Source organism: Panthera onca, chromosome E1 (genome assembly GCF_046562875.1).
Source record: "Panthera onca isolate mPanOnc1 chromosome E1, mPanOnc1 haplotype 2, whole genome shotgun sequence".
NCBI lineage: Eukaryota > Metazoa > Chordata > Mammalia > Carnivora > Felidae > Panthera > Panthera onca.
In genome coordinates this window covers 12,328,651-12,350,203 of record NC_138352.1, presented here as the reverse complement: position 1 = coordinate 12,350,203, position 21,553 = coordinate 12,328,651, and the positions used below count along the sequence as shown (strand labels likewise).

Here is a 21,553-nt window from a genome sequence, read left to right as displayed (position 1 = left end):
CCCATCTCCCCTGATGCCCCTGGGGTGCAGGCACCTCCTTGGGACCTATGGGTTTGGGAGTCAGCAGATCTGGATTCAAATGCTGCCAATCACGGGCTGTTTGCCCAGACAAGGCCTCACCTCTACCTGGGACCAGAATTGGGGCGTCAGAGCAGCTGTAAGCACCAGACCCGAACATATAGAGGGGGCACCCGGCACAAGGGCAGGCGGGCGGCCTCGGCTTCCCCGTTCCTCCTCCCGGCCCAGTTTTTATCGGAACACCCACACGGGAGGGCTCAGTGTCATCTGTCCCAGGCCCCCTTCTCAGCCCCGATGACCAGGAAAGGTCTCCCTTGCCCCTTAGAGCAGCAGCTTTGACTGATTTCAACGGGAGCCTTTTGGAAACCAAGCGATCATTTCCTGCGGGGCCAGTGGGGGCGGCGATCGAGGGCTTTAGGGCGCCACTCAAGGTGGCCGCGGGGCAGGCGGCCCCACTCTGAGATGTGCTAGAGTGGGCGCAGGGGAGGAGAGGGGAGGGCTGAGCAGGGGAGGTGAGCTGAGAGGCACGCTAGCCACCGTCAGTATGCAAATCACTAGCCTCCAAGATAAACGATCCGGCAGGAAGGCAGGCAGGGTTCCCAGCGGGAGCCATTTGTCATTTCTACTCCCTACCCGGGAACAAGCCCCAGAGAGCTTCCCCAACCTCCCTCCCACCTGGGTAGCTCAGCCCCGGGCACAGGTGCCCAGAATGAATAGAATAGCGGCCCTCCACCTCCCCAAGGCCTTGGCCTTGGGTTGCCCCAGTACGAGGCTAGGGAAAGCGCTCCTCAGAGGCCAGAGGAGAGGACCCTTGGTCTCTTGGAAGGACGATGTGGCACCACAAAGCTTTTGCCCTGGGCAGTCAGGTCTCCGGCCAATTGACAAGTGGACGTCCTGCGCGTGAGCTGCTGAGATTTTCCATGACGTCAGCAGAGCCCAACGATATGTGGGGTTCACCCAGCAGGCCTGGCACCGAGGAGAGAAAGTGTGGGGCCGGGCTGTGTTCCAGCAAGAATTTGAGTCATGCTTGGAGCCATAGCCCCGTTCGTAAACGGTTGATGAGAGAAGAGATAGACCAGACAATCGTGGAGACTTTGAAGTTGCCAGAAACCCAGTCCAAGTCAACCCACCCTTTCCTTTTGGGGCTCCTCATCCCGAGAGCAAAGGCTTGAGAACATCGCGCCGGGCAAGACTCAAAATGCCACCTGGGAGCAAACAGCCCCCAGGGTAGGGGCTGGCAAAGGAGACTGACTACAGGTCACGTGCACGGAGCCCGCACTCACCGTCTCGCAGGCGGGCCTTCTTCATCTTCACGGCCCCACAAGGCAGTACTCTCCTTGCGCCCATTTCACAGATGACAAAGTTAAGACTCAGAGGCCGAGCCAGTTGCCCAGGGTCCAGGTGGTTCTATTGACCCAGGTTGGGACACGGCAGGGCAAGGGAGCCAAGAAAGGGCGCCTGAGGATAAAGAGGGTGACCGAAGCCTGGCGAGACAGGCCCATGCTCTCCGGGACGGCTGGGGGGCCCTGGAATTGGCCCCCTCACCCCGATCCTGGAGACAGTTGAGGAATCGGGGAGGAAGCGGAAAGGAGGAGGGGAGCCGTGGGGACGGTGAGTCCCAGCTGTGCTGCAGCCAGAGTGGAGAACAGACGGAGAAGGAGAAGGGGGAAGGGGGAAGTCAGGGAGTTGTCGGCAGGATCGCCAAACAAGGGCAGCGAGGTGGCAGACCACAACGATTATCAGTCTGGAAGCATCCATGGGAGGGTCTGTCTGGGTGTCTCTTCCCAGCGGTGGGTGCGCGAGGAACAGAGGAGCAGGTGAAATCATGGGAGGCTGTCTGGAGGAGGCGTGGTGCACGTTGCTATCAGGGAGATCCAGGTTTCTGTGAGTTCAAGGGAGAGGATGGATGGGCCTTCCCAGGAAACACCGAAGGATGTGGCAGGAACCGGTCCGCTCAGAACGAAAGGGGCTGGGATGGAATTGGCAGAAGGACCAGGTGGACAGGGGACAAAGGAAGCTCAGCTGCTCCCCAGGCATCACGCGCTGCCTGTGCGCAACCTGCCCTTCGGCGCGGGCCCCAGAACCGGCATGCCCCCGGTTGTGCCTTGGCCACCTGCCCCCACGCCCCTGCCTGGCACCGTTCTATTCTCCAGGGGACCCACAGGGCACGGGACAGCCAGTCGGTGCTCTCTTGGAGCAAATAAACGTGATGCCTTGCTAGCGGTGATGAAGAAAAATAGGCAGGGGAGGGGAGGGAGGGGGGGAGGTTCCTCAGGCCTCTCCCACCCCCAGCCAAGCAGTCTGACCCCCTGGGTTTTATTCTGAGCCTGGCCCCAGCAGGTAGCAGCAGGGCCCAGCAGGGCGACCTGAATCCCACTGAGAACTCCGTCTCTGATCCTGCCTCCCTCGCTGTGACTTTGGGGGAAAAAAAAAAAAGCAACCAGAAAAAAAGCAAGCTCGGGAAGCAAAGCTCCTTGTCATTTCCAAGTTTAAAGGAGGTACCGAGACAGGATAGTTGTCTCAAGGATCCTGAGCTAGGAGGAAGCTGGGTGCACAGGCAGGGGGGCCGGTCAGGCTGTGCTGAATACAGGGGCCTCTCCAGTAAGCCCTGCCTCTGCCACCATCCGAGCGGGGCTTTTGCAGTTCTCAGAGAGGTTAAGTAGCCTACCCAAGGTCACACAGCTCCTGTGCACACCCCCTGGCTGATGGCCTTCACAGTCTGTGTTTACCCTTTGCAGGACACTCTACTGTCTTTCTGAGGCAGCCCCCTCCCTGTTCCGGCACCTTCCCGCAGTCCACAGGCCTCTCCTGTCGGCCTCCCAAGGCCTGAAGCTTTAGGATGGACAGCCTGTCCTTCAGTGCCAGGAGTCTCCGCCCCTTGGGATTAGGAAAAGGGGTGGTGGTTCTGGGCAGGTTGCAGGGGTGGAGTCAGGGGGCTTTCGGGCTGGAAGTATTGAGACCGGGAGGGAGAACGTGAGCCCTTGTGAAGTCTGAGCGCCTCCTTCCCTTCGGTTTGCCCCCCCCCCCCCACTCCGCCGCTCCCCTCTCCTGCCTGAGAGTCTGAGGTCTCTCATTGGGAACTTGGGAAGCTGTCACTTCCCAATGTCCCCACTGGCCTCCCTTCTCCAGGCCCCAAAGCTGATGTCTGCTTCTGCCTCCCCCTCCCAGGGTCCCCAGACCTCCCAGCGAACTGCTGGGTGGGGTCAGGTGCTCAGTTCTCACCTCCCCTGAAATCAGGCGGTCGGCAGCCACCCAGAGCTGTCCTCATGGCCACAGGGCCTGGCCTTCCTCCGCACTGAGAGTGGGGACCCACAGGGGAAGGCTGTGGGCAAGGTGCTGCACGGTGGCCAGCAGCAGTGGGAGCCAGATTCCCGGGCAGGAGGCAGGGCCCCTCGCCATACCCCTTCCCAGGAGCAGCCCCGGCTGTGAGCCTTTCCGTTGGTCCTGGGCGGGCCTCAGCCTAGGAAAAAATCCACCCAAGGCCAAGGTGTCTGGGAGCCACTGAGCATCTAGGCAACCACTGAGGAGTCAGGGAGTCGCTGTGGCTGATGACATGCATTATCCTGAGCAGGAACCCCAAATGTATCACCAGGACATCAGAAGGGAGCCAGAGACCGGACTCTGTTTTATAAAAGGAAGGCTCTGGACCCAGGGCTGAAGACCCAATTTGGAAGCTTCTCTGCTCCTCACCCTTCTCTCTCCACCCCCAGCCCCCTTCCTGGAGCAAAGGGAAATCCTGGGTCAAGGGTAAAGTCCCCTGCCTTGCCTCAGACTCCCGTTTTGTCAAATAAACAGTCCTAAGGCCCACAATTAATGAAAAGCTTGGAATGTGGCGATTTCCTAGTCCCTGGATTTGAACCCTCCCAGCCCACGATCCTCTGCCAGAGGGAAGGCCTGCCAGGCTCCCTCCTCCCCTGCTCCCTCCTCCCTCCACCTCTCCCCCTCCTTCCATTGTCCCTCCTCCCCCCTCCCCCCTCCCCTCTCCCTCCACCCATCCTCCCTCCCTCCTCCCGTCTCCCTCCTTCCCCCAAGCCTCAGTGTGTTCTCTGGGCCTCCTAAAGTCTGGTCTTCTTACACGGTGGATGGCTACGGCCTGGGCTGGCGGAGATAATTGCTGCGTTAGCCCAGTGGCCTGAAGAAAGATGGGGGGGCGGGGGGCGGGGTGTGGACTGAGAACAGGAGGAAAAGAAGGTTCTTTATTAAATGCAGATGTTTTTAAATCACTGTAATTAACTGAAATGGATCCCGAGAATCACAGGCATAAAAGCTAAATGGGCTTTTGTTTTAACTGTTTGTCATATATTTGAAAGGGTCATTGGAGAATATAACACAGGGATGCCCTTGCCCTCTTCCCGTTTGCTTGTGCCCAGCACAGACTTTCTCTGGGCACACGTGTCGGTGCGCACACACACACACACACACACACGCACACACACACATGCACTTGCACACAAACACACATACACAGGCATATACACGTGCTCACACACACATACACAGGCACACAGTGCAGCCAGGCCTGAATGGGTCTTGGCTGGAGGGGGAAACGGGGTTCCACTCATGCAGCTGTGGAAGCTTCCTCACGCCTGGGACTTCCTGCACGAACTCAGCGGACACAGACAGGCTCGCACTGAGCTGTCTGCGTCCGGTCACCGCGGTGAAGGGGTGTGTCCGTGGACCCTTGCAGCCCTCAGTCCACAGAGCCAACCGGGCGCATAGTGAGTTTTCCCTTCTACGCCCTGTGCCCATCCTTCTTCTCCAGCCCCATCACGAGAGCAAGGGACGGGGGATGGGGTAGGTGTCCCCAGATTGGGGAGGACGCTGATGATCAAGAGGTTTCTGGAATGCTCTCCAGGAGCCAGAAACCCGCCCCCCTTCCCAAAGAAACAGGGTTAGGGCACCAGGTTCCCCAGTGTTGTATCTCACGTGGCAATTTAGCTACACTGAGAGTCCAGCCAGGACCCAGCCTCACTGGGAACCAATGCCCACATGGGGTGTCACCTCCCAGCACAGAGCCCTCTCGGGTCCTCTGTCCCCCTCTCTCTGCCCCTTCCCCACTCTCTCTCTCTCTCAAAAATAAACATCTTTTTAATTTTTAAAAAAAAGAAAGAAAAGAAACACTTTCTTCACCTTCTAATGTTCTCCAAATCAAAGCCCATCGTGTAATCAACCATCAGGAGAAACCTGCTGGCTGACCGTACATCTTATAATCACGGTGAATTAAAAGAGAGGAAAAAAGCTATCATGGTTCAAGGTGTTCCCCGAGGCTCTCAAGGTGAACACCACCTGCAGCTCTCTCAACGTGGTACAGCCCGCACGCAGGTGTGGACTTCTGTGGTTTGCTATCGGAATGGCTTAACGTAACCTGGTCACCATGCTCTTAACCACACTGATTTATGAGGAAGGAAACTGGGGGGCCACGGGTATATTCTTACTCGCACGGTCTCTTGTATCTGTTTTCAAAGACGCGTTCCCAGCAGCAGCTGGGGGATTTCTTTGCACGTAGTTTTGTTTTGTTTTGCATTAGCAATGAACCCAATACACCCCCTTTTCTGGGCTCTGGTAGGTTGTTTTCAGTGTGCAATCCTGGTAATTACAGAGAAGAGGCCCCTCAGGTAACTGCTGAGAAAGGTCTCTTAATTTGACCCAATTTTCAATAAAATGCGGAACCTCAGCTCAGTCCCTTGGGAAATCACCGCAGGCCGTAATCCCCAGATCTTTCTATTGGAAAGGCCTCGCTTCTGATCTGTTTGCATCTAGCCAGCAGCCCCTCTGTCTGCTGGGTATTTACTGATGGTGGAAACCAGAGGGCCTCCGTACCCACGGCAATATCAGTCAGGTGCAGGGATCGCTTCTTCCTTCAGCTTCCTCCTTCTGATAAGAAGCATTATTTGCATCGCGTTATTTGCGATGATCTGCTTGAACTTGCCTCTCCTCCCGACTGTCAGTGGAAACCCAAAGCAGGATTTGATGGCTTATTCATTATTTACTCATTTATTTATTGAGGGGTATTTCTATTGCGAACACATTTTTACCGGAAGCAGAAAGAAAACATACTCCAGCTTCTCAGCCCCCAGCTCCCCTCCCCTGCCCAGCTCTTGAGATGCCGTGTGTATTCTTAGGAATCCCAAACCCGCCTAGATTTCGCTGTGAAACTCCCTCCCCGGCTGCTTTAGTCCCAGCTTTGCCTTCTGTCCCCCGGTTTTCCAGCTTGAAGCTTGATCTGGCAGTCTGGAAGCAGACAACAGGAAAGCTCAGTCTTCCTTCAGGGAGAATTCCCTCCCGTGGAGCATGAATGTTTCCACTCCGGTACCCAGGAAATGTGGGCGCTTTCTGGAAAGCCTCACGCAGACTTCAGCATTTGCGGTCCCACGCCCGGGCCCTGGAGCCACAGGGATTCAGCCCTGCCCCCGGCTGCTTTGCACCACGTGTTCAAAGCACACCAACATGCTAACAGCTCCCCACGCTTTGCCCTGTCCACTCGTGTGAAACTCAGCTCAGGCACCCGCTCCTCAAAACCCCAGGAGTGCAGGCCTGGCCCCCTAATTTCCCCCAGGCCCCCTGTGCCAAACACCCCATGCTCATCTGAAGTCATCAATCTGTCTGTGTCCCCAACAGGACAGAAGGCTCTTCGGGTGTATTGGAGAGCACTCCTGAAGCGGCAAAGGACAGAAAACTAAGCCAATGAGATGAACCACAAAGAATGTGCCAGGTCCCGGGGCTGAAGGCAGGGCTGGCTTCAGGTGCGGCTTGATGCAGGAGCCCAGACAACGTTGTCAGAACTTGTTGCCGTCCCTCTCTCGGCTTCCCTCCTTTGGCTCCATTCCCAGCCCCGCTCTCCCTGAGGTGCTCTCAGCAGCGTATCCAGGGGGGAGAAGTCTAGTTTCCCAGTAAGTCAGATCAAAATAGTGGAAGAGTCACTCATTGACCTCACTTGTCTTCCCTTGATCGAGTACCCATCTCCCGACCAGAGCCTATGACTGGGAGGATGAAGTGTGTTGATTGAATCAAGGAGGTCATTGGAACGTCACTGTTGTCATCATCAGAATCTCACTGTTAGGCATCTAAAAGGAATGGGTAGGTCCTTAAATAAAAGCTGGGATGGCTATTATCACAAAAAAGGAGGAGTAGAGCTGAGCCACAAAACCACCAATGCCTGCTGGGGCTGGCAGGGGCTGTGCTCAGCCACACTTGCCCAGGAGAGAGAACATTCTAAGAATATAGGAAATTTTAAAAGCCCAAAACACTTACCAAAAAAGATCTCACCACTCAAAAGACAGTTGTTAGCATTTGGGGGGCTTTTCTATATGTAGACTTTTTAAACGTTTTTTTTTTAAATTATTTTAAACAATTTTTTTTAACATTGATTCATTTCTGAGAGACAGAGAGAGCACGATTGAAGGAGGGGCAGAGAGAGAGGGAGACACAGAATCTGAAGCAGGCTCCAGGCTCTGAGCTGTCAGCACAGAGCCCAGCTCGGGGCTTGAACTCACAAACTGCGAGATCACGACCTGAGCCAAAGTCGGATGCTTAACCGATTGAGCCCCCCAGGTGCCCCTTTTTAAAAATTATTTGACAGAGAGAGAGAGAGAGAGAGAGAGAGAGAGAGAGAGAGGGAGAGAAAACGAGTGCAAGTGGGAGAGGGGCTGAGGGGGTTGGACAGAGGATCCCAAGAGGGCTCCCAGCTGACAGCAGAGAGCCTGATGCAGGACTCAAACTCACGAACTGCAAATCATGACCTGAGCCGAAGTCAGACGCTCAACCGACTGAGCCACCCAGGCCCCCCTTATGTATGCTTTTTAATGTAGCTGTGGTCATATTATCTATGTGTTGGATGTCTTACTTTTTTTTCACTTAACACTACAGCATTCGTGATACTTTGGAAATGATGCATACTGACCTATTCGATCATTCTGGAACAGGTTGCTTTTTAAATACATGCTATGATAAAAATACAACCTGAAGCATTTTTAAATTTTGCCTTGGGTAGACGAGGTGATTCTTTAAAAAGTGGGTGATCTCTGGGGCGCCTGGGTGGCTCAGTCGGTTGAGCGTCCGATTTCGGCTCAGGTCATGATCTTGAGGTCCGTGAGTTAGAGCCCTGCGTTGGGTTCTGTGCTGACAGCTCAGAGCCTGGAGCCTGTTTCGGATTCTGTGTCTCCTTCTCTCTCTGACTCTCCCCCATTCATGCTCTGTCTCTCTCTGCCTCAAAAATAAATAAACGTTAAAAAAAAATTTTTTTAATAAAAATTAAAAAAAAAAGTGGGTGATCTGACCTCAGGAACCCATCCTGGTGACCCTCGATTTCCAAACCCTGCCTCTGTCTGCCCTCCCCAGCCGTGGTGGGCAGGGCATTCTGTTTGGCATCCCAGATACACCCAGCTTCACTCAGGGAACCACACTGGATTCTCTGGTGATAAATTCATCACTGGGATGTGGCCACCCTCCTAAAATTCTCTTTGGGGAACAATTTTCTGAGGTCTCACTTCGTGCCTAATTGACAACTTTCTTTAATGGGCTGGGACGATAACTCTTTCTTGACGCCACAAATGATGATTAATGGAGCTCCAACAGGACACGGGCTTTGCTTTATTCTCACCTTCATTATTTTAATCTCTCTCTGAATGACCGTCTAATGGATCTGTATTGCTGTCACACCGCGGGAATGGTGGGTGGGTGTCCATAAATCCCGCAAAACCACCAGAGGGCCCCCCGCTGGAATACTGAGGCCACGGACAGACTCAGTGAAGAGCCTGCCCAGCCCTTGGCCGCAGGAGGGGTGAAGGCAATGGGCAGAAATTATTGTCAAGTGGCCGGGTGGCCTCAGTGTCCCCAGAATGGCACTGAGAGTTCAATTATAGTCACTCCTTGAGGGAAGGGATGAGAGGCAGAGGTTGAAATGGCAACTTGCAAACTATCCGGAATGCAAAGGATGGTGGGAAATTAAACAATGAAGCTGCGATTCATTCATTCAGTCCTTTGACATTTTACTGAGTTCATTGGTCGGTGCCACGCGCCGGGAAATCAGCATAACTGGAATGGCCCAGCCCTCCAGAGGCTCACAGCCTCCATGTTGGAAAAGACCTACAATCCAACGATGGCCATGAGCAAAGTGTTTCGAAGTGACATAGCTTAGCAGGGTGGGGTTCACAGGCACAGGACCTGTGCAGTCCCACGGGCCGCCCACGTAGAAGGACCTCGCACTTGGGTTAATGCTCTGCTTTTGTTAGCCTTTAAACTCATCCATTCTGGGGGCGCCTGGCTGGCTCAGTCGGTAGAGCATGCGACTCTCGATCTCGAGGTCGTGAGTTCAAGCCCCATGTTGGACGTGGAGCCTACTTTTTTCTTTTTAATTTTTTTTAACGTTTATTCATTTTTTGATAGAGACAGAGCGTGAGTGGGGGAGGGGCAGAGAGAGAGGGAGACACAGAATCCGAAGCAGGGTGGAGCCTACTTAAAAAAAAAAAAAAAAAAATGCATTCATTCTGCAAAGACTTATTGAGTGCCTACTATGGGCCAGACATATCTCTGGGCACTGAAGACGACACAGACACAAATCCAGGACAGGCAGCAGCAAATAATTATGGAAAACTTGTAAGATGCCAGATGGGAGTAGGTGCCCAGGAGGAGGGCAAGACTGGAGACAAGGTAAGGGCAATCCTAGGATGCTCGTTTGTGCAGTCTACAAATACAGAGCGACCGCCTACTATGTGCTACCACCTCGGGCACCTAGGCAGCTGGGATGGTTAATTTTACGTGTCGGGGCGCCTGGGTGGCTCAGTCGGTTAAGCGTCCGACTTCAGCTCAGGTCACGATCTCAGGGTCCGTGAGTTCGAGCCCCACGTCGGGCTCTGTGCTGACAGCTCAGAGCCTGGAGCCTGCTTCCGATTCTGTGTCTCCCTCTCTCTCTGCCCCTCCCCCATTCGTGCTCTGTCTCTCTCAGTCTCAAAAATAAATACACATTAAAAAAAATTTTTTTTTAAATTTTACGTGTCAACTTGGCTTGGCTACACTACGATATTCAGTTGTTGGTCAAACGCCAGTCTAGACGTTTGCTATGACATTTATCAGATTTTTTAGACGCAATTAGCATTTAAATCGATAGGCTTGGAGTAGAGCAGATTACCTTTCAAGATGTAGATGAGGCTTATCTAATCAGTTGAAGGCCTTATGAGAGAGAGAGAGAGAGAGAGAGAGAGAGAGAGAGAGAGACAAAGAAACTGAGGTCCCCTTGAGGGAGAAGGAATTCTGCCTCCTTACTGCTTTTGGACACATCAACCCTTCCTTCCCTGCGTCTCCAGCCTGCCACCTCCCTGCAAATTTCAAACTTGCCAGCCCCGGCCAATTCCTTCACATCGCTCGCCCTCTCCCTCCCTCTCCCTCTCATTCTTGCTCTTTCTATATACCTTTTTACCTACCTCTCTCTCTCTCCCGTTGCTTCTGTTTCTCTGCAGAACCTGAACCCATACCGCAAAGCACAAGGCACGGCTACTGTTTCCCCGTTGCTCCCTAGCCAGGGTCAGAATGCAAAGGGACGGAGGTGCGTCCCAGCCCAGGGACGCGTCTCAGGACTCCGCTCCTTGAAGTCTCTACCGCAAAGAGCTGCCCCTACCCGTGCCAGTGGTCAGATCACAGGTGCCTTCCCATTTCCCCCTCCCGGGGGTCTGGGGGCGGGAGAGCCCCCCACCTTGCCCCTCGCCAAAGTGCCCAGCGGACCCTTCGTGCAGAAGAGAGGCTTGCTTTCTTCCTGACGGCTGCTGTGTTCGGCTTGCGTTGGACCGACTCGGGATGGACTCACCTTGCGGCAGGTACGGCCCTTAAATCAAGCCCAATAAAATCTTGCAAAAGCCACTAATCACTGCAGCGGCTGGCACTGTGCACGCAGTAATCTGCACACACGGTCCCCACAGACGGACTGTGGCCTGCGCTGCTGCTGCAGCCATCTGGACGAGGTACAACAAGGCCTTTTAGTGAGAAGCACAGGATTCTCCAAAGAGATTTTTGCTGGAGTGCCAGGCTCTGCTCTTTTTTTTTTTTTTTTTAACATTGAAACGCGTGTCATTGTTCCAGGACGCTGTTGTCTTCTGGGAACAAACACAGAGGCCCATTGTTTACGCAGCCAATTAGGAGCGGTGATTGGCCCCAACGCACAAAGGCCGGGTTGTGTCCCAACGGCTGAGGAGAGTGTCTCCGATTCACTGACACAGGTCTTGGGACGAAGGAGCCCGGGCTGGTCGCTTACGGGATCCTGCCGAGCCATTTTCTCAGGCTCTGGGGCTGGCGGTGCAGCCTGGAGCTGGGGGAGGGCCTTCGAGCAGTTTCCCTCGTGTGGCTGCAAGGCCCGGTGGGGCTCTCCAAGGTCATATCTCACCCCGGGGCAGCCGCTGACCCTGAAGAGCTGAAGAAGAAAGGTGGATTCGAAGGAGGAGCTGGTAAACTGAGGCTTCCTGGGAGGGGGGTGGCGTGTGTATGCTCCCAATGGACGAAAATCCTTTGCCACCACACAGCCAACCCGGAGCCACCGTGAGCAAGCCACTTGGCATCCGGGGGCTCCAGAAAGAAGCTCTGTTGGGGGTGGGGGGTGGCAGAGTCACCCAAAGGCAACGACCATCTGCTTGAGTTTGACTTCTGTCAAGTAAGCCAACCCAATTCTTTCATCTGCTTTAAAACTAAGACCGGGGCGCCCGGGTGGCTCAGTCGGTTGAGTGTCCGACTTCATCTCAGGTCATGATCTCGAGGATGGTGAGTTCGAGCCCCGCCGCGGACTCTGTGCTGACGGCTCGGAGCCTGGAGCCTGCTTCGGATTCTGTGTCTCCCTCTCTCTCCGCCCCTCCCCTGCTCATGCTCTTTCTGTCTCTCAAAAATAAACGTTAGGGGCGCCTGGGTGGCTCAGTCGGTTAAGCCGCCGACTTCGGCTCAGGTCATGATCTCGCGGTCCGTGAGTTCAAGCCCCGCGTCGGGCTCTGTGCTGACAGCTCAGAGCCTGGAGCCTGTTTCAGATTCTGTGTCTCCCTCTCTCTGACCCTCCCCTGTTCATGCTCGGTCTCTCTCTGTCTCAAAAATAAATAAACATTAAAAAAAAAAAAAATAAAATAAACGTTAAAAAATTTTTTTAAAGATAAGACTAATGGGGGAGAGGGGTATCTGGGTGGCTCAGTCGGTGGGGTGTCCAACTTCAGCTCAGGTCACGATCTCCCGGTTTGGGAGTTCGAGCCCCGTGTCAGGCTCTGCACTGACCGTTCAGAACCTGCTTGGGATTCTCTCTCCTTCTCTCTCTCTGCTCCTCTCCCACTTACACTCTCTCTTAAAATAAATAAATAACTTCAAACAATAAAAGACTAAGTGAGGGCAGACAGCTGTCTCAGTCGGTGGCGCAAATGTCTCTTGATCTCGGGGCCACGAGTTCAAGCTCCACACTGAGCGTAGATCTTATTTAAAAAAAAAAAAAAAGAAGAAAACGAACGGACATAAGACTTTCCCAAATAAATGCAGCAGTAACTAAAATCTTTTCTTCAGGGGTAAATTTCAACGATCAAACAGGTGGAAGAAAGCAAGGGGAGCTGCTTTTTCTATAAACAGCACTGACCCCTCCACATGGCATCTTTCCCGGAGCGGCAGCCCCCAAACAAGACCGAGAGCCCCCAGGTCCCAGCAGAGACAAGGACCTAGATCCGAGACCCTTTTGTATCCAGTAGGAGATTCGTTATGCAAATTATGGCCTGTTCGTTTGATAAAATGGTGTGTCTGCCATTAAGCTGGTTTTTATAGAGTTTGCTGTGATAACGTGAAAAATTACAACGTGAAAAAGTTTCTTCCTCCTAGACTAAATATGTTTCTTTTTTCCCCAGAGAGTAATTCAAAAACAATTCGTGGACTGTGAACGTGTCCATGGCTTTTTAAATTACGCTAAGATAGGAGTCTGGAAAGAAACACTTTTTTTTTTTTAATTTTTTTTTTAACGTTTTATTTATTTTTGAGACAGAGAGAGACAGAACATGAACAGGGGAGGGGCAGAGAGAGAGGGAGACACAGAATCGGAAGCAGGCTCCAGGCTCTGAGCCGTCAGCCCAGAGCCCGACACGGGGCTCAAACTCACGGACCGAGAGATCGTGACCTGAGCCAAAGTCGGCCGCTTAACCGACTGAGCCACCCAGGCGCCCCATGGAAAGAAACACTTTTAAATGTGAACATAATCTCGGGGCGCCTGGGTGGCTCAGTCGGTTGGGCATCCGACTTCGGCTCAGGTCATGATCTTGCGGTTCCTGAGTTCGAGCCCCGCCTCGGGCTCTGGTGCTGACGGCTCGGAGCCTGGAGCCTGCTTCCGATTCTGTCTCCCCCTTTCTCTCCGCCCCACCCCTGCTTGCGCTCTGTCTCCCTCCCTCTCTCAAAAATAAACAAACATTTAAAAAAAATTAAATGTTTCATATATTAAAAAATAAAATAAAATAAAATAAAATAAAATAAAATAAATAAAAAAAAATTAAATGTGAACACAATCTTTGAGGACTGGGACAACGTGATATTTTTCTTCTTTCTACCTTTCTGTATTTTCTACCAGTTTTCATAAAGAGCAGGTATTATTTTATATCTGGAAAGAATAAAATAAACATAAACAAACAAGTGGTTGCTGTGGGAGAACAGGGTGGCAAGTCTATTATCTAGCTTTTCCCTTGTTCCCGTATCACTTTTGCCCGTGGTCTGACAAGTGACAGCTGGGAGCCCTGCCCAGGCCTCCTGGTCGACTCCTGACCACACCAGATGCCAAATTTAGAGGTTTGGCAACATCTGAATTTTATCAGGTTTTTTTTTTCCCCTCACTCTGGCTACACACACACACACACACACACACACACACACACACACAGAATCTACACATTTTGGCTCATGGGGCTCAACACACGTGACAGCTTTGCAAGAAGCAGATTCACAGGGTACTCAACACAGTCCCCTTACGGGAAGATGACCCCCTTTCATCGAATCCTGCTTTCCGTTCTTCTCCAAGGGACACTGACCCTGGATGCCTGGCTGTGGGTGAGACAGATTCCCAGGGTCACGCTTTCCAACACAAAGGCTGCATTCCAGAGGTGACTTCTAGAGTCAACACGGAGTACCTCCCTGAGCTTCCTCCCCTGGGTCTAAGAGCAAGACCAGTCCCCATAGCAGCCCGAGTCATGTCTCTCTGGAAAATGCCTCTAAGTCTTTCATCACGGCCACCACCTTACTTAATCTCCACATCCTCAACGTCTGTCCTTCCTTCCTTCCACAAACATTTCCTCAACACCGTCTACAGGGTGCCAGACACTATGCAAGGGCCGGGGAAGATCAGCAAGCAAAGGAACAAGCACTCCCTGCTCTGGTGGAAAGGACAGTCCAGTAGAAGGAAGGAGCACTACCAATGGTCCATTTGTAAATGTAAATGAGGAAGTCGAAGGGATAAATGAGCGGATGAATGAATGCCTAAAAGGCCAAGGACCTGGATCCTTACTCTGTTCCATTCCACTGTGGTGCTGCCTGGAGAAGTATCCCCTGGTCCTCCCCCTCCCTTCTTCTCACGTCACTCCCCTGCATAAAACTCTCAATGGCTCCCTACTGCACACCAGATTACATTCTAACTCCCCAGCCTGGTGGCTCTCTGTGCTCTAGTTCCAAGCTACCTCTCTAGCTTCACTTCCTTCGAACCCTCCAGGATAACCTACGTACTATTATAACTGCTGCTGTGTTTATTTTGCCTGTCCAGAAAACTCACCTCTGCCGTTGAAATCTTACTCATGTGAGGGAGGGGAAGTATGCAGGATACAGGATTTGGTGAAGATCCAAATACTCATCTTCTAAAGTGGGAAGTCCAGGGGCGCCTGGGTGGCTCAGTCAGTTGAACGTCGGACTTCGGCTCGGGTCATGATCTCACAGTTCGTGAGTTCGAGCCCCGCGCCGGGCTCTGTGCTGACAGCTTGGAGCCTGGAGCCTGCTTCGGATTCTAGGTCTCCCTCTCTCTCTCTCTCTCTGCCCCTCCCCCATTTGTGCTCCGTCTCTCTCTCTCTCAAAAATAAATAAAATGTAAAAAAAAAATTTTTTTTAAGGCATGGATTTGTCTGTTTTACAGCATTTTTTAAAACCCTTTTTAAAGTGAGCTCTATTCCCAACGTGTGGCTTGAACTCATCACCCCAAGATCAAGAGTCACATGCTCTACTGACTGAGCCCAGCCAGGCGCCCCTAGTTTGGTTTGTAAAAGTTGTTTTTCATGCCCAATGAAGCAAGATAAAAATTTAAACAGGGACTAAAAATATTAAGTGAGATGATGGCTCTAAAGTGCACAGCATAATGTCTGGCATGCAATGAGCAGAGAAGAAACAGTCATCGCCACTTGGATTTTTCCCATGAATCCTGCCACCAAGCAGAGGTGGGAGTGGGGACACCAGGCTCTCCCAGGTCATTTCATGTGGCAGTCCCACAACAGCAACCTAACCAATTTCAATTCCTCTGTTCGGGGTATACTTTCTTCTCCTTGTTTATTACAGCATCCGACCGACCAATGGCATGTCCATCTTCCTAAGACTACATTTCTCATGAAATCCCCATGGAAAGACTTTCTCGAAGGTCTTCTAGTGTGCGGTGGGGCAGTGGTAGCTGCTGGAAAACAAACAAACAAACAAACACCAAAGTCTAAACAGGGCTTCACGTGATACAGGTGCATTTTTCACTCATCCGGCATTCCAAAGAGATGTTATTCTTGACGTCTCTGGAACATAAGCCCTTTTCGTTTTGAGGCTCCTCCACTCCCTGGAGCCCTGAGATCCTCTCCACCCAGGAAGGGGGGGGTGGGGGGAAGGAGCAAGGGAAGACATAACTGCTTCTCTGCTGTCTCCGTGTAGAAGTGAAGCACATCACTTCTGGTCACGTCCCATTGGCTGGAAGTAGTCACATGGCCCGACCTAGATGAGAAGGGGATGCTGGGGAATGTAGTCCCCGGCTTCACAGCCTCCGCTCAGGGGAGACTCACACTGCGGAGGGAGGGATGCATTTCGATGGAGGCGTCTCGGCCACCTGCAGAATGACCTCCAGAATCTTCATTTACTTATCCAAACTGTGTGGGTCCTGCCTCCCAACAGGGCCTTTCTGTAGTCCCAGCTGCCAGTCTTGTTAACATCTCTCCCAGTTAGTTCTGTATGTTCATTCCATGGGGCCATTCCATCCTTCTAGAGGTTTTTTCAAATACAAACTCCCTCTCCTCTTTGAAGACTTTTTCATTTCTTTTTTTTTTTTTTAATGTTCATTTATTTATTTATTTTTTAATTTTTTTTTCCAACGTTTTTTATTTATTTTTGGGACAGAGAGAGACAGAGCATGAACGGGGGAGGGGCAGAGAGAGAGGGAGACACAGAGTCGGAAACAGGCTCCAGGCTCCGAGCCATCAGCCCAGAGCCCGACGCGGGGCTCGAACTCACGGACCGAGAGATCGTGACCTGGCTGAAGTCGGACGCTTAACCAACTGCGCCACCCAGGCGCCCCAATGTTCATTTATTTTTGAGAGAGGCAGAGACAGAGCGTGAGCAGGAGAGGGGCAGAGAGAGAGGGAGACACAGAATGGGAAGCAGGCTCCGGGCTCCGAGCTGTCAGCACAGAGCCCGACGTGGGGCTCGAACTCACGAGCTGTGAGATCATGACCTGAGCCGAAGTCGGACGCTCAACCGACTGAGCCACCCAGGCGCCCCGAAGACTTTTTCATTTCTATAACCCTGCACTGACTCACTGAAACTGAATTTCTGAGTTATGGAGTTTGAGAGTTGGACAGTTGGCAATATGGCCCACCCGCTTGATGTAAGAGAAGGGAAACGAGACCCAGGAAGGCTGAGGGAATCCCCAAAGCGTGGCATTCAGAGCAGACCTGTTTGCCCTGCATGTGAACCGTTCAGCAGGAACTTCGAAGGCAGCGACAAGTCATGACCTGAATTTTGCTGAGCCGGGAATTTGAATTATATATATGTACAGGGAATGAGCCTGGCTGACCTCCAAGCATTGAGTCTCCTTGTTGTGATGGGAGCCAGTCTCCAAGATGGCCCCATGGGCTCTGTCTCCTGATAGTCACACCCCATGTAATCACTTCCCACACTGAGCCACGGTTGGTCTGTGTGAGCTACAACATCTGGCAGAAGTCACAGGGTGGTTGCTTGTAATATTTGACTATAGAGGACTTTGGCTTCTGTCATGGCGCCCCCTCATTCTTGGATCGCTCGCTTTGGGGGAAACCATGCCCTGAGCAGCCCTATGGAGAGGTCTATGCGACAAGAGAGCTGAAGCCTCCTGCCAACAGCAATGAGAGTGAGCTTGGGACAGATCCTCTGGCCCCCATCACAGACTCAGCCAGCACTCGCCCCAACCTCATGAAAGATTCTCAGCTAGGACCACCTTCCCGGCTGCTCCGGGGCTCCTGAGTCTCTGAAACTGTGCGACGCAGCACGGTTGCTGTTTTAAGCCGCTAAGTTTGGGGGTGATTTGTCACTCAGCAACAGATAACTAACACAGCCATTGTGGTTTTCTACTCAAAATCACATATGCGTTTTGGTTTACCTGGGAGGGGGAGAAAATCGAAAATCATAAAATATATTAAAGGTCTCTCTTTTTTTAAATTTGGGTTCTACAAAGTTCTCATAAAATGTCAATTGTAAATGCCCAACATTCTGGTATTTCTTCTGTGTGCTGCCCTGAGTAACCAAATAAACGGAGAAAGAGAAAAAGAGAAAGAAAGGAAGGAGGAAGGGAGAGAGGGAAGGAGGGAGACTCCTACTCGTATTTATGGAGCACCCAGAGCCAGCACCCAGAGCCAGCTCTGCTCTGGGTGCTTAAGAGTCATTAGTGAACAAACAACACAGAAGGATTTTGCACTAATGGAGCTCACATCCCAACCGGAAAGAAAGAAACAACAAACACAATAAAAAGTAAGCTGTGTACCACGGAAGGTGATAAATGCTGTAGAAAAGAGTAAACGCAGAACAGGGAGACAAAAGTGCCTCCAGCCTTATCATGTGTCCTCTGTTAGGGGCTCGGGGAGGAGTTACCGGTGAACTTGAAACGTCTGCAGTGCTTTGCGTCTGCCAGGTGCTTGCAAATATTTGCTCAATTCGTGCAAGGCTGAAGGAGCTAGCCCCGGAATGAGGGGTTCCCGCAGATGGTAAATCCAAGAGTTACTGGCTGCTGAGACACTCCTAGGCGACCATCAGATCTGTGAGCAGATTTGGGCCACAGAGAAGCCCAGCTGGGGGACAGCCTGGGAGGGAAAGCTTGCTTCCGTCCCTGGTGACAAGAGTCTCCTTTCATTCATTTCAACATGAACCACCTTGTCACTCTCCGGGACACCAGATTGCCAATTTGACAGAAGAGGACGGAAGAAACAGCAGTGCCCCCGGAAGACTTCTGCTCAGTATCACGGGACCCAGACAAACGAGGCTGTTTTACATCCCCGAGCCCCTCGCAGAGGTGACATCCTCCTCGTGACTTCATTAGTCTTATGTTCTTATAGAACATCCTACATTCCATACTCAGGTGACCTCGCAGATTCTCACCCGAGTCTAGAAGGAACAGACGCAAGTAGGAAGCGAGCATTGTGAAGTGCCCAGGTGCTGGGCACATGCAAACCCAAGGCTTGCCTCCAGAACATTCCAAATGTCACATTATGATTCAGACCCAAAGAAACAAAGGCAAACAAAATATGCCTCCCATGGTTTAGGTATGTGGTCCCCTATAGCTTGGGGTTTGGGATTTGTTTTAATAACAGGCAAAGATAGGAGGAGTATGTCTTCCTAAGGGCTTAATACACCACAGACAATAAATTAAAACACATTACTATTAATGTAGAATAAAACAGTAATTTGTATTTAAATAGCTGTGGGTTCCAAAAGATCTAGAAAGAGAATTTTAGACCCATAAGGAATCTTAGACTACTTTTAACTTTATTTAAAAGAAAGAAAGAAAGAAAGAAAGAAAGAAAGAAAGAAAGAAAGAAAGAAAGAAAGAGGGGCGCCTGGGTGGCTCAGTCGGTTAGGCATCCGACTTCGGCTCAGGTCATGATCTCACAGTTTGTGAGATGCTGTGTCTCCTTCTCTCTCTGCCCCTCCCCAACTTGTACTCTGTCTTTCTATGTCTCTCAAAAAATAAATAAATATTTTAAAAAATTGAAAGAAAGAAACAAAGAAAGAAAAAAAGGAAGGAAGAAAGGAAGAAAGAAAGAGGGCTCCTGGGTGGCTCAGTCAGTTAAGCATCCGACTCCGGCTCAGGTTATGATCTCACCACTCGTGAGTTTGAGCTCTGCGTCGGGCTCTGTGCTGATGGCTCAGAGCCTGGAACCTGCTCAGGATTCTGTGGCTCCGTGTCCCTCTCTCTCTGCCCCTCCCCTGCTCATGCTCTGTCTCTCTCTCTCTCAAAAATAAGTAAACGTTAAAAAAATTAAAAAGAAAGAAAAAGGTGGCATGCCTTCCATTTTTGGCAAAACACACCCTACTCCAGTGCACACGTGCGTGTTTATACACACACACACACACACACACACACACACACACACGTCTAGTCTCAGTAACAGAAGTGCCCCCTCCCCCTGCATCTGCCCAAGGCCCTTCTTACTCCAGGCTTAACCCTTTCCAAACAAACAAACATCCTCTTTACTGGCTCTTTCTTCTCCACATATTCACACACTTAAGTGTCTTCCTTAAAAAAAAAAAAAAAAAAAAAAAGCAAACAGAAACAAAATGACTGAAAAACCACTCTCTTGGCCTCACCTGCCTCTGTAAGTCACATTCTCCCTTCCACAGCTTTAGCAGCGTCCTGGCCCTGCAGATGTGGGGCAGCACGTACTTGGGTGGCTTAAGCAACGGAAATTCATCGTCTCCCAGTTCTGGAGGTCGGAAGTGCGGGATCCCGGGGTGCTGCTGGGGGGTTGCTGGCCACCTCTGCTGCTCCTTGGCTCAGGGATGCATCCCCCCCGATCTCCTCCCTCATCTGCACATGACCTTCTCCCTGTGTTCACATCTGCATCCACATGTCTTCTCGGGGTGGGGCCCACCCAAATGACCTCAACCTGACTGTATCTGAAAGACCCTGTCTCCCAAGAAGGTCCCATTCTGAGGGAGGTGGTGGGGTTAGGACTCCAGCAAATCTTTTGGGAGGGGAGACAATTCAACCCATAGAACCGCCAAACTTAAAAAAGGGGTCTGTCCTTACTCTTCCCGCTCCCCACTTGCCCCACAGCCTGCTGTCCCCTGGCTCCTGCACTGCCCTTGCTAAGGACTAAATGATCTCATGGTTGCCCAATTTGGTAGAACTTTCCTGACCCTAACAGGTGGACCTTACTGTCACACGGTGTCACACTCCTGCCTCCTTTGGCCTCTCCAGTTCCACCAGGATTCCATGTGTTGGGCTGGTGTGTCCTCCTCCTGGGTGTTCCTGGGCTCAGCACCCAGCCACCCCAGCTTCTCTCCTAACCCCCGCCCCAAGCTAATCCTGTGTGCTCCTGCCTTTGACCTACACCCCGCCGAAGGCCATCCCTGACCTCATCAACCCAGACGGTTCTCCCAGCTTGCAGATCTGACCATCTCTCCTGGCTATTCCTCTGGTGCCTCTCAATCAAATATACTCCACCTGATCCCTACCCCACCCCCGGGGGTCTCATCTAGGGCCCTCTGCAGCCCCTGTCTTACCATCCCCCGCCTCTAAGAAAACCAGGATCATCCTTTACCACCTCGCTCATGCCTCATATACATCAGTTCCAAGTCCCCAGGAGCGAAAACTCTTTCAAATGGACCCTTGCTGTGTGACCTCTGTTGCCACTCTGATCATTTCTCTAGGTTCTAACTTCCTGCCCCATGGCTTTGCTCCCACCCTGGGCCATCACCTTCTGTCCCACCTTCTGTCTCATCCTCTTCTGTGTCATCTACCACGATGTCCCCACAGTGATCTCTTGGACAGCCAAACATGGTGTTTAGAATCATTCAAGGGCTCTCCATTGCCTTCAGGATAAAGTCCAAACTCCTAAACGTGACGACATGAGATGCTCCTTATGATCTGGCCCCTGGTCATTTCTCCCGCTTCCTTTCCATCCATTATATGAGGGCTGTTTCATCCCTGCTGACAACTTTGCTACCCCCTGAAAGTGCTGTACTGCTCTTTTATATTTCCTTTATACCCACTGTTCCCTCTGTCTTCAGTGCCCTTCCAACAGCTTGTGGCACTCTCGCCCTCTGGCATCTTTCAAGAATCAAACCAGAGGTCCTTCTGGGAAGTCATTCTGAGCCCCCCAGAATGACCTAGGTCTCTCCTCTGGCCTTTCTTAAGCACCTTGTTACATAGTATAATCCTGGCTTTCAGCTTTAAAGCCCTAGTCCACTGCCTGACGCACAATACAGCTTCAATAAACAAATAAATTGATGAGTTGTCTCTAACTCACTGACGGATACAAAGAAATCTGAAGTCCTCATTCATATTTTAAGGTTCTTGTCTCTATTCTAGGATTTTCCTCAGTGTAGTGGGAGGACGATGGCACCAGAATCC

General features: G+C 51.7%; 1 non-coding gene across 1 annotated transcript; it reads left to right on the top strand.

The window, feature by feature from the left end:
- The first annotated feature begins 9,274 nt into the window (after positions 1-9,274).
- TRNAE-CUC (transfer RNA glutamic acid (anticodon CUC)) lies at positions 9,275-9,347 on the top strand. Its single transcript has one exon. It is a non-coding gene; the product is annotated as a tRNA-Glu (tRNA).
- The last annotated feature ends 12,206 nt before the right edge of the window (positions 9,348-21,553 follow it).